Here is a 13542-nt window from a genome sequence, read left to right as displayed (position 1 = left end):
GCTCCACTGACCAAAGTTATGGACAGATATGGGAGTTGTTTTGCTGTTATCTGTCATTTTCATATCAGGGAGGTACGAACATTTGCAGATGCCCCACATGTAACGTATACATTATTCTTGATTGACAGCAAGTACAAAAAATATCCGTCAAGTGGTTTAGCTTTAATGCCCATCGGAAGAGAGCGGTCCACAAGTGAGTTATAGTCACTAAAAGTTGCATTCGATATACACAGGGAATTTTGCAGGCCATGACGTGCCCTTCCTTACTAAAACACCAAAGTGCGAATATTTCCAAACATCTAAATTAGCTAAAAATTTAAGACATGTTACAAAACTATATTTTCTAGAATTTCAGAGAGTACAATGACGTTAACTAGGCAATGCCCTATACCTCTAACATACACTGTTTGTAGAGGTCACACGTCAATGGTGAGAGAACTGTGTATTGTGTATAAGAAAACGAACAGTAACTGCAGTATGACCCCCTTTCAAAGACCTGAATCAGCCTACGACCTATTCGATATCCACGACACGACAGCGGATAGTGAAACATATTCTTCCTTTATTCTTTCAGTACATGTAGTTGAAGACAGGAGGACACTTTAGAACCCTTTTTCCAGAGTGTGTTGTAAGTGGACCTGTCACAGTACCCTGATGTTTCCTTCACCCAGCCTGAACTTTCCCCATTCACCATGACACGTTGTTCTTTTTCCGTATTGGAATGTCTTGACCCAGTTGAAAAGCTTCCCATAATCATAATCAAATACTCTGTGATCTTATTGAGACGGCGATGCGGGAAACTTTGTCGAAAGTTTTTTCGAAATTCGAGTAGTTTGCCATGTTCCTGATTTGCTGGTTACTGGGAAAACATATGTTTATCACCAGTGGCGTAGCCAGGTTTTCGAAAGTGGGGGGGGGGGGGGCACAAACTTGTCCTTTGTTTATTGACATGCACATGCCTAATATGTGCCGACGGCTATGATGAGCGGCGGAGGACCGCCCTTCCCCCAACGGGCTACACCACTGTTTATGACTGAAATGGGCCTAAATCCAATGGCTTGATGATTTGTTATGTTGGCGTTCAGCGCTGATCATGGATTCGATCCCATGGAATTTTTGAACAGGTCAAACTCCTCCCTCCTCCCGATTCATTGTATATAGATATCCATCATCAAGCAAAGCCAATCAACAAACAAAAAATTCGTAGGAAGTCACTTCCCCGTGTTAATTTATTTGGTGAAACACGAATTCCGTTCATAAGATTGAATTGCTGCCACCAAAAAGACAAAATTTAAGACATGCACGAAACAAGATTTCAGGGAAGCTGGCGGCTGAAAGTGGCATTGTTCTAATAGGTTTATTTTAATGTTTTTCGCATAAACCTAAAAAGGGCTCATTCCATCATACTGCCTGGACATGCACTTAACCATCTTCACAAAGGCCCAGGTGTAATGAAAACCTGTAGAACTAGCCATATTAGTAAATACCTTTTGGGGGGGCAAATGACCCCTGCATCTTCACTATGGTTACAGTCCTCAAATCCCCATGCATAAGCACCACATTCATCTAAATTGTTTTCTGCTCCTGAACAGGTGACACCATCCAACCATGTTTGTCCAGTTCCCTCTCCAAACTGAGCATCGCTAACAGCTTGTGCATCACCAGATGGAAAACCAAGTTGACGACAAACTACCATTGCATCATCATTATCCCATGAGTCATGACACACTGTACCCCAAACATAGTTATGATATACCTCTACTCTGCCTTCACTTGAATTGCTGCCACCAACAAGGCGGACTGAAACAGGTTCAAAATAAGATATGCAAGGAATAAGATATCGGGAGGGGAGGGGGTGCTGAAAGTGACATTGCCCAAAATGATTGATTTTAATGTATAAACCTGAAGAGAGTCCAACCCTCAAACATATCAAATCTATACTCCCTGGACACATGCTCCTAACCATTTTCATGAAGGTCTAGAGGACTAGAACATAAATCAGTACATACCTTTTGGGGAGCAAATGACCCCTGCATCTTCATGGTGGTCACAGTTGTTTAATCCCCATCCATTATGTCTGCATTAATCTAGGCTATTTTCTGATCCTAAACAATCTATATCATCCAGCCATATTTGACCGGTTCCCACTCCAAACTGATTGTTGACACTTGGCGCATCACTAGATGGAAATCCAAGTTGACGACAAACCACCACTGCATCATTATTATCCCACGAGTCATCACACACAGTACCCCAAGTGTCATTGTATTGTACTTCCACCCTTCCTTCGTTTGAATAGCTGCCACCAACGAGGCGAACTGAAACTGATATAAAAAAAGACTAGTAAGGAATAGTGAACTGGATCCTTTGGCGAGCTGAGAGGCTGTTATATTGGGCGAGGTAGAGGTGTTCACAAATATACGTCATATTATAACTTCACGATGACCTAGAACAGCTTAGCATATGGCCTCGGGGCCTAAACAATGAAAGGCAGATAGCCTTGGGAGCACTTGCTCAAAATCCAGTGGAAATCTCTCTCGACCCTCCTTTACTAATGTGAGCTATATATTCATATATTGGTTCATGTGACTTTTAACCTCTGTGGGGTCAAACTATACTATCGATTGATCCCCGTGTGGATCAAGAGAAGTGTCACCGGGCCGGTGCTAGTTGCATGTCAAGTGTATCTTGATGCTGCTGCACTTAGTGAGCTAGAGATGAATGTTCAAAGATATTCATATTCAAAATGTAAAACATTCTTTTAGATTTTGCACTAAGTAATTTCAAGTTCAGCACGGAACTATCTCGCCTCAGGTGGTATCGTGGCCCGGTATCGTGGTTTTATTTATTATTTTAAAATAAAAGCTTATTTTCAAATTTTCTGATCACATTTAGTGATATTGAATTTACTTTATCAAAGTTCGGTTATACCATTTTAAAAATTTGACAATATAGCTGTAGTACCAACCATGACTTATTTAGTACATACCATTATTGCAAATGACCCCTGCATCTTCATGGTGGCCACAGTTATGATTTGCCCATCCAGGAAAACCGCATTCATCTAAACCATATTCTGATCCGTAACAGAATATATTATCCAGCCATATTTCTCCATTTCCCTGTCCAAACTGAGCATAGCTAACAGCTTTAGCATCACCATATGGAAATCCAAGTTGACGACAAACTACCGTTGCATCAACATTTTCCCAACCGTCATCACACACTGTACCCCAAGCTTCGTTGTTAAATACTTCCACTCTTCCTTCATTTGAGTTGCTTCCTTTGACAAGACGGACTGAATGAAACAGATTCAAAATAAGACATGCAAGGAACAAGATATGGGGCATGGTTCAAAGTGGCATTGTTCAAAACAGTCTGATTTTAATGTTTTGGTAGAAACCTGATGGGGTAATGAAAAGCCTTTAGGACTAGATCATATCACTCCCCATTCCAGAAAAATACAGTTTATCAACTTCAGCCAAATCCTAATTGTTCATTTAGCACTATAACTGGCAATAAAAGTTTAATTTCACTATTTGGCCAAATTTATGAATTAAGGGTAGACGAGGTTTTGTTGGTCGAAGCAACCAAAACATCTATTTTCATTATCTAGATCAATATATTATTGAAAAATAACACCTTGATGATTTGCAAAAGTTCAGTTTACAAATCCTATACTTTGAAAACTTGCTTAATTTATTGTTGTTATTATAAGTTATGTACGTTTTACAAAAGTGTTATTGTTTCAGCCCTCTTTACAACATACCTCAAGTCGTCAAGAACCACAGGACCTATAAATTATATCTGTGATATTTGAATTCTTCTACATGTTCGCTATGAAATGAGCAATGCCGTTTTTGTCAAAGCTCACTACCATTCGCAAGATGCTGTAAACGACCAAATCGCAACAGTTTAAAATAGTTAATAACCTTAAGGGCCAAAAACGTGCATTTTTCACATGATGTGACAATCAAGTCTAAAGACTTGTATGAAATCTAATTTCAATTTATGCGTTCTAATTTTTGGAAAAGACATGTTTCATTCTTAAAACCAATTATATTAAAGTAACCAAAAAAGAAAAGAAAATTGGAGCAACATTTCGGCATATACTCAAGATGTTGAATGCTTAGACTTGATTAGTCTTGACTTGAAAATGCCTGTTTGTGGCTCTTTTTGCAAGAAAATAGTAGAATAGTGAGCTTTTTCTTTTATCTCCAGTTAGTACTAAATGAATGATTAGGATTGAGACATGTTTCATTTGGCAGAACTTCATAATATTTTTTTAATCCCAAAAAATTAATGCTGTATTTTTCTGGAATGGGGAGCAGTACATACCTTTTAGGGAGCAAATGACCCCTGCATCTTCATGGTGGTCACAGTTGTTTTTTCCCCATCCATTATGTCTGCATTCATCTAGGATATTTTCTGATCCTGAACAATTTACATCATCCAGCCATTTTTGCCCCGCAATTCCCACTCCAAACTGATTGTTACCAGGTTGTGCATTACCAGAGGGAAATCCAAGTTGACGACAAACAACCATTGCATCTTTATTATCCCACGAGTCACCACACACTGTACCCCAAGCTTCATTGTAAAGAACTTCCACTATGCCTTCCTTTGAATTGCTGCCACCAACAAGGCGGACTGAAAGTAGTCCAAAATAACGCAAGGAACAAGATATCTATTGCAGAATAATAATATACTATGCTGGTAGGTATAGGCAAACGTAGATTTATTTAAGATGAAGTGTCACTTCCATAATAAGCATGATAAGTGTATCCTCCTTAAGGTGTCGTTAGAGGATGCGAAAATGTTTTACAATCTTTGATTAAACAGTAGCAGTGTGAATTATTTTACATTTATCTTATTAAAGACATTAAGTACCAAGACCAGCGAACTGGACACTTTGTCGAGGCTGTTATATTTGACGATGAAGAGGTGTTCACATAATATACGTCATATTATAACTTCATGATGACCTAGCACATGGGGTCGAGAGAGACTAGCACTGGCTCTTGAAGTGCTCCCAGGGCTCTCTGAATTTCGCATTTAGGCCCCGAGACCCATTTACTTTGTGAGCTAGAGATGTGATCTTTAACCTCTGTGGGGTCAAAATTATACTACCGGTGGATCACGAAGTGTCCCCGATAATAGCTGCCTGCCACGTGTGGGACTCGAGGCTGCTACACCTAGTGTGGCTAGAGACAGTTTTTCAAAGATATTTATATTCAAAATGTAAAACACTGTTTTAAATTTTGCAATAGTTCTAAGTAATTTCAAGTTCAACACGGAACTATATCTCGCCTCAGATGGTATTGCTGTTTGTCTGAAGTAATATTGAAAATAAAAATTCACATTTTCTAACCATATTTCTTAGTGATTGATTGAATTTACCATAGATATCTTCTGGGATTTCATTACATTTTTTTAAATTGACAAAATAGCTGTAGTACCAACCATGATCTAATTAGTACATACCATTGTTACAAGTGACCCCTGCATCTTCCCAGTGTAAACAGTACCACATTCGGGACCACATTCCCCACTCACTATGACTGCATTCATCTAAACCATATTCTGATCCTGAACAGTTTACATTATGCAACCATATAATGTCCAGTTCCTTCTCCAAACCTAGCATATCTAACAGCTTGTGCATCAGCAGATGGCAAACCAAGTTGACGACAAACTACCATTGCATCATCATTGTCCCATGAGTGACTACACACTGTACCCCAAGTCTTGTTGTAAAACACTTCCACTCTGCCTTCATATCTATGGTTGCCACCAACAAGGCGGATTTTACCAGGATCTAAATAAGAGGAGAGTGTTGGATAATATTGGTAACATATTAAATATGAAATGAAGCAATTTTAAACTTTTACACTACACTCACCGCAGCGCTTTCACTGGCTCAACCGGCGTCTTCAGCGGATGTTATTGCTCTGAAGATGTATTGTTGAGCAATACCATCCGCTGAAGATGCCGGCGAGAGCGCCCAGGTGAATGTTCATTCATTTCATTCGGCTACAAAGCAGGCGACTACAAAGTTTCTCCATGTACTACGATTTGGTGCTCAGCATTAGGCCCAAACAAAAACTTGTTGTGTTGCCCTCAACCGCCCGACCCTAAATTCTGAAAAATCAGGGTCGGCATTTTTTTTAATGATGATTTTTACAGATTTGTTCAAACAATCAATGTTTTTCACTTAGAATTAATATTTTATTGAAAGACTTGTCTTCAGGTATCCAGAAGTCAAAATTGACACATGTCCCCCAATTGAAGAAGCATTATTTAATATTTGAGGGGATTTTTAAAAACTGAAGGTTAAAAATAAAAAAGAAATCCCGACCGTCCGACCCAACTTTCCCATTTTCTCACTTGAGGGCAACACAACAATATTTTTTTTGGCCTTATTGTGTAACATGATGTAGCAAAAGCATTGATCTTATTTTCCATGTCAGTAGATATCAACCAGGAATCGCAGCCATAGAGCAATACTGTAACACACGTGGTGTGAAAAAGCTTGACCCTTGTTGCAACGGAGATTGTTGGACTTCTCCACAGATGCTCCAATTTCCAAAATGCATACCATGCAAGCGCCTTCCGTCGGCTAGAGCCCATGAAGGAACCAATATATTTAAAATCGGTGACATACTTGATGGGTTCTCCGTATATTTGGAATAGTGGCTGTGGAGTGCAGTTGATGGTCATGTACTTAGTTTTAGGAACACTGATGGTGAGACCCAGACTTTCTGCCGCAGCCGCTGTTCTGGTCAGCTGTGCCTGTGCCTTTGGAATAGACGATTCAAGGAAGGCAATATCGTCAGCGAAATCCAAGTCGTTCAAAACCTTGGTAGGATGTCGCCTGGAACGACGCAGATGTGTTTGTCACTCCCTTGGTAGGCATCTGCATCAGGAAGTCAATGAGAACAATGATTAGGAATGGAGCTAGAACATCCCTCTGCAATACTCCAGTAGTCACAAGGAAAGGATCCGAGATGTTGCCGTCTACCATTACGGCGCTTTGTGAATTGGTGTACAGTACACGTATTGCCTTAATTACGATGCTCTCTGGGATACCATAGTACCGCAAAATAGAAAGATCTTGAAAGTGGTGAATGTAATCAGATAATAACGATAGGTTAAAATGTCTTCCTTTTATTTCATACATTATTTATGTTAAATATGGATAATACTGCCCTGTATAAAAACTCTGTATGTGCAGTTTCTCTCTTTTGGGGGGATGATTGTATGGACCATCCCCCTGGCAAAATATTGAAAGGGCGCATGTTTAGCGGGCGCTTTTTACTTGCGCAATATTTTTTGAGACAGGCTGTAGCGGCCCTTATATAAATAAACAAATACTAGAAAGTATAAAACAATAAAGCTCATTATGCATATCCATTGTTTTTCTCCATGTCGCCAGCCAAGGTGCGTTCCGTATAATGTGTCCCTGCCCGCTAAACATGCGCACATATAATGAATTATATAGGTACTTTTCATTAGCTGGTATCATGCCCTAATTATAAAGTATAAGACATCACAACACAGGTTATTAAATTTGTCCAACAGGTCTTTGAGACTAATATTGTCCACAGATACGTTACCATATTTCTCATGGCTAACAATCTGTGAAAATAATTGCCTAGATTAATGTTCTCACATGTGATGGATCAAGCAGGCTCCATAGTTATATTATATATGTGGTATAACACAATGGTTTCAAAGTAAAAAAATCAGGTCTATTAATGGCAAAAAATCCTGATGTTACGTTCATGTCGTCACAGATACGTTACCTAAATTCTACTCCCCTCGGAAAAAATGATGTGATAAATGAAGCTAAATACCATACCAGACTTTAGTACATTGGGTGATGACTGATCAAGTATGGGTATTAAGTCGGTAAGTTTTTACACTTGCACGATTAAGTCAAAGGTGGGAAAGGGCTTCACAGATACGTTACCACAGATACGTTACCCCCAATACGTACAAATAATATTGCTCAAAAATGACGTATTGTTCAAAAATCACCCATGCATTGTTTTGTGTTCTGAAACTATTAAAGGTTACGATTCTGAATGATTTTCATGAATTCTTCGAGGTTGGCATTTTGTCATTCCTGAAACTTGAACACTTTATCGGAGAATGGGCCTACAGTGGTAGCCTTTAAGCATACACTGGTGATGCTGATCAGCAGACACGCAAGTAGAAATCTGATTTGTACTACCATCCACCTTCAATCTTACTTCAGACATATAGTTTGCAATTCATACAGTTGTAAGCCACCTCTCACGTTTTATATTGGTGACTGTTCAGTGATTATCCATGACTTTGGTTTTGCCGCCAAGTGGCAGCCATCTTGATTTTGTGGATGATGCCGGGGGATGATGGTTACTACTACCATCATTTTAGCTTAAAATTGTATGATACCCAGCTGTAATATGCCTTATAAACCAAAGTACCAATGCGGTGTATGTAACCGTGCTGTTCGCTGGAAAACACCCGCAGTTGCATGTGATGACTGTGAAGTTTGGTTTCACAAGAATTGTGTCCATCAAGCTTCTTCGAAAACGCTGATTCATCACTTTTAACATCAATTAATGGATCACAGGAAAACTGTGATGGCGTATGCAGTACGAGGGTTGGTCAATAATATCCCGCAACCATTATTTATCTCCGCTCATGCATGACTTAGATGACTGTTACTTACGATTAATACAGTTTGTACCTTTGTCTTTCAAAACACACAACATTTAGTATCAGAGTACCTTTAATTACGTAATCTCATTTGCATAAAGTCATTGCTATATGTACACTCATGGAGCTATTATAAGATGGAGAGGAATAGATTACGTAACGCATTGAAACCTTGTGCCGATTTGAAATCTGACAAGCTATTCATCGAAAGGTACCTTTTGTTTGGGACAAAGGGCTTCCACCATTAAATCGGTAAGCTGACCCGACAGTGTATTAACGCTTTACCTAGGAGGCTACTGTCAATAAGTGATCAAATGCAAGTCGCGTGAAAGCGCTTAACGGAATGAAAAGTACCTATTGTTATACATAAACCCAAGGGTGTGATTGAGTAGCCGTAAGCACAAAAGGCACACATTAGCCGCTAATGCATAGTTCGTTGTCACCCCACTGACATTAGGTGCTTCATTTAAATAAATTGAATGCGCCTGCTGAATGATTACACATGGCTGCCATGTCTATAATGGTATTAAATAGCTACGTCCCGGGAGCTACGTATACATGTAACATATAATAAGTATACCGGTATAGGCCTATATAAAAGTTGTTTTACAAATTGATATTTTATTTTATTTTATTTTAAGAAGGAGAATGTCATAATCAGTGGCGTACTGAAGGGGGGGGCAGCTCTTCTGTGAGAGGTCTTGGGAGGGGATGAGGTTGAAGGAGGGGATATGAAGAATGAGAGGGGACTGGAGGAAGAGAGAAAGAGGAAGAAATAAAGAGAAATAAATAAATAGACGTAAATAAATAAAAAGGTAAGGAAAACGATAGGAATGAGAGGGGACAAAACGTAAGAGGGGATGGAGAAGGGAAGGGAGATAAGAAGAGGGAGTGATACTTTAGGAAGTACAGAGAAAGGACAAGAAATGAATGACAAATAAATGTAGGCCTTATAATAATTATTATAGAAACTAAACACAGCCCCCCCCGCCCACACACCCCCACACACACAGGCCTAACACTAACAGCACTATAGGCAGCCATTCGATGATGCCAATGCCTTTTATGCGTTACGTATTTAAAACGCCCAGTCAGATGTATTTTACACCTGCCAAGCACAAGCCACCCAATTTCGAAAATTGGACGTTGAATGTACACTCTCATGAATATTGATTGGCAACATTTTCCAATATGTCAGCGCTCAAATCGGACACAATAGAACAATAGACCATTCAGTGCGTTGTGTACACTGACAATTGTCAACATTGGCGGGAAATTTGAATTGGCTTTGAGGAACGTGTAATAAAAAGAAGCAGATGTAAGGACCAAAGCAGTTTACAAGCCTTATTTTTGGCATGAGGCAATCTGAGTATATTCAATTGATAATTGTGAAAGAAGAAATGTATCCGTCAACCGATGAGGAACTTTGAACTTCACCAAAAATAGGCCTTAACGACAAACAAAAATGTTGTGAAATCGCGAGAAAAGAGCCCACACGGTAGAAGAAAGAATCCAAATTATCTCCAAAATAAAACAAAAACAAATATGATTAATGGTATGGTATGAGAGATCATAGTCAGGACAATAGACTTGGTTGCAATAAAATACAAATATGCGCATGCGTTGATGGTATGCATGATTGAAAGTACCAAAAATGTATGAAAAAAGTAAAATTTCATCAAAAAAAAGTGCTAAAAATATGACTAATACAAGGTTTGCTGAACAGTAGCTGTGTGATTGAATTGCTATACCATGTCTTATGCTAAATTTAGACATACCTTTAGAAATTCAAATTTCTTATTCAATCCAGAGCCTCTCTATGGTGTGCTACTTTGATTACAAAAACAAGACCATTTCAAAACAAGGGTTCACTAAGAAAGAAATGTTTGTGATTTCACCACTGGGACCTCCCTTTTTAATAACCAGTAGATACCCGATCAAACCAGATACCATTGGTTAAATGTTGTCATCGATTAATCTTTCTATCTCTTATTATGTAAAGAACAATGGGTGATAAAGCCTACTCAAAATTCGAGATATTCAACACGATCCCTTTTCTTTAATTAAAATGGTATAGATCTAAAAGAGTACAGCATCATTTATATGTTATCGGTCTACAAAGTTGCAAAAACCGCGCCAGATTCTATACTTTTATTCTCGAGATATTTTGAATTACTTTTATGTAGCAATACCTCAATTTGCCGCGAGATTTTCTTGACTACTTTTCACCATAAATCAGGCAGTGTCCATATGCTATTGTGTTTATGCTAATGTCATTACGTAATCAAGTATTCAGCATCGTTAATACATATTTATTTTGAAAGACAAAAGTACAAACTTGCGTCATTAACAGTCATCCAAGTCATGCATGAGCGGAGATACATCATAGTTGCGGGAACTTATTGACCAGCCCTCGTATTACTAGCCTAATCAGGGGGGCCGCCCAAGATTGACTGAATTTTGACGTCGTCATTGGTTTAACACGTAAACACGAAAATGTCTCAAATAATTCCAAAAGTGTATGTATGTTATCAAGCACTATTTTATCAGTCTAACTCCGTCGTTGAGGTTTGACAGTCAACCTCATTGTAAGTACTGTCGCACCAGTTTTCAAAAAGGGTGACCAGAACAAACCATCCAATTATAGACCAATTTCCCTCACCTCCATCTGCTGTAAGCTCCTCGAGCATGTTGTACATAGCTCAGTGATGCGCCACTTCGAGTCACACAACATCTTGACTGACCACCAGCATGGTTTCAGGAAATCCCGCTCATGTGAGTCTCTACTCATCATCACAGTTGACGACCTCGCTCACAACATGGATAAAGGCCTCCAAACTGACCTCATTACACAGCCGTGACGTTAGTCACGGCTGTGTCTTTTTTCTTACTGGTTCTTTCTTCTTTCTTTCTTCTTTCTTTCTTCTTTCTTCTTTCTGCCGACCACTTCATTTGCTCTAGCACTTACATGCTTACACCGATTTTGACCTAACTTGGTCACAACCATCATTGACCATGCCCCTACATGTCATATGAAACTCGTGGGGTCAAAGGTCACGCAGGGGTCAAAGGGGTCAAAAACGTGATTTCAACTCAAAATGCTTCTTCTCTCACAGATTACGTAGGACGGTGACACCACTTGCACACATGCATTGTTATTATCCCGTATCTATGGGGTCCTCACAGATTTGGGGTCAAAGGTCATTAAGGGGTCACTTCCGGTATAAAACGAAAAACCTTCAATTTTTTTTTATTTGCTAAGAAAAACATAGGACAGTAACGGTATGTTCACACATAAATTGTAGTTACCCTGTGTATATGTGGTATTTTTTTATTTAGGGTCAAAAGGTCATTAAGGGCCACTTCCGGTATAAAACGAAATACATTTAAAATGCTTCTTCTCCCACAAATTACGTAGGACAGTGACACCACTTGCACACATGCATTGTTATTACCCAGTGTCTATGGGGTCCTCACAGATTTGGGGTCAAAGGTCATTAAGGGGTCACTTCCGGTATAAAACGAAAAACTTTCAACATTTTTTATTTGCTAAGAAAAACATAGGACAGTAACGGTATGTTCACACATGAATTGTGGTTACCCAATTCATATGTGGTATTTTTTATTTGGGGTCAAAGGTCATTAAGGGCTACTTCCGGTATAAAACGAAAAACAGTCAAAATTTTTATTTGCTAAGAAAAACATAGGACAGTAACGGTATGTTCACACATGAATTGTGGGTACCCAATTCATATGTGGTATTTTTTTATTTGGGGTCAAATGTCATTAAGGGGTCACTTCCGGTCTGAGACGAAAAACCTTCAAAATGCCCTTCTGCCACAAGTAACATAGCAAAGTGGTGCCACATGCACCCATGCATTGACTTTAGCCAATGTCTATGGCCGTTTTCATATATGTTGGGGTCAAAGGTCATTAGGGGTAACACCACGGCTGTGTTCGTAGGTTAGACCACAGCACAGCCGTGACGTTTAGTCACGGCTGTGTCTTTTTTCTTACAGGTTCTTTCTGCCGACCACTACATTTGCTCTAGCACTCACATGCTTACACCGATTTGGACCTAACTTGGTCACAATCATCATTGACCATGCCCCTACATGTCACATGAAATTCGTGGGGTCAAAGGTCACGCTGGGGTCATAGGGGTCAAAAACGTGATTTCAACTAAACATGCTTCTTCTCCTACAGATTACGTATGACGGTGAACCCACTTGCACACATGCATTACTATTACCCAGTGTCTATGGGGTCCTCACAGATTTGGGGTCAAAGGTCATCGAGGGGTCACTTCCGGTATAAAACGAAAAACCTTCAAAAATTTTTATTTGCTAAGAAAAACATAAATAACGGTATGTTCACACATAAATTGTAATTACCCTGTGTATATGTGGTATTTTTTTATTTAGGGTCAAAGGTCATTAAGGGGCCACTTCCGGTACAAAACGAAATACCTTTAAAATGCTTCTTCTCCCACAAATTACGTCGGACAGTAACACCACTTGCATACATGCATTGTTATTATCCAGTGTCTATGGGGTCCTCACAGATTTGGGGTCAAAGGTCATTAAGGGGTCACTTCCGGTATAAAACGAAAAACCGTCAAAATTTGTATTTGCTAAGAAAAACATAGGACAGTAACGGTATGTTCACACATGAATTGTGGGTACCCAATTCATATGTGGTATTTTTTTTATTTGGGGTCAAATGTCATTAAGGGGTCACTTCCGGTCTGAGACGAAAAACCTTCAAAATGCCCCTTCTGTCACAAGTAACATAGCAAAGTGGTGCCACATGCACCCATGCATTGACATTAGCCAA

General features: G+C 39.3%; 1 pseudogene; it reads right to left on the bottom strand.

Annotated features, from left to right (window-relative positions):
- Nucleotides 1-1432: 1432 nt before the first annotated feature.
- On the bottom strand, nt 1433-5533 carry LOC140147084 (scavenger receptor cysteine-rich domain-containing protein DMBT1-like; annotated as a pseudogene).
- Between the last annotated feature and the right edge of the window lie 8009 nt (nt 5534-13542).

The sequence above is a fragment of the Amphiura filiformis genome, chromosome 3 (genome assembly GCF_039555335.1).
Source record: "Amphiura filiformis chromosome 3, Afil_fr2py, whole genome shotgun sequence".
Taxonomy (NCBI): domain Eukaryota; kingdom Metazoa; phylum Echinodermata; class Ophiuroidea; order Amphilepidida; family Amphiuridae; genus Amphiura; species Amphiura filiformis.
The sequence above is the reverse complement of the archived record's forward strand: the minus strand, read 5'-3'. Positions and strand labels throughout refer to the sequence as shown.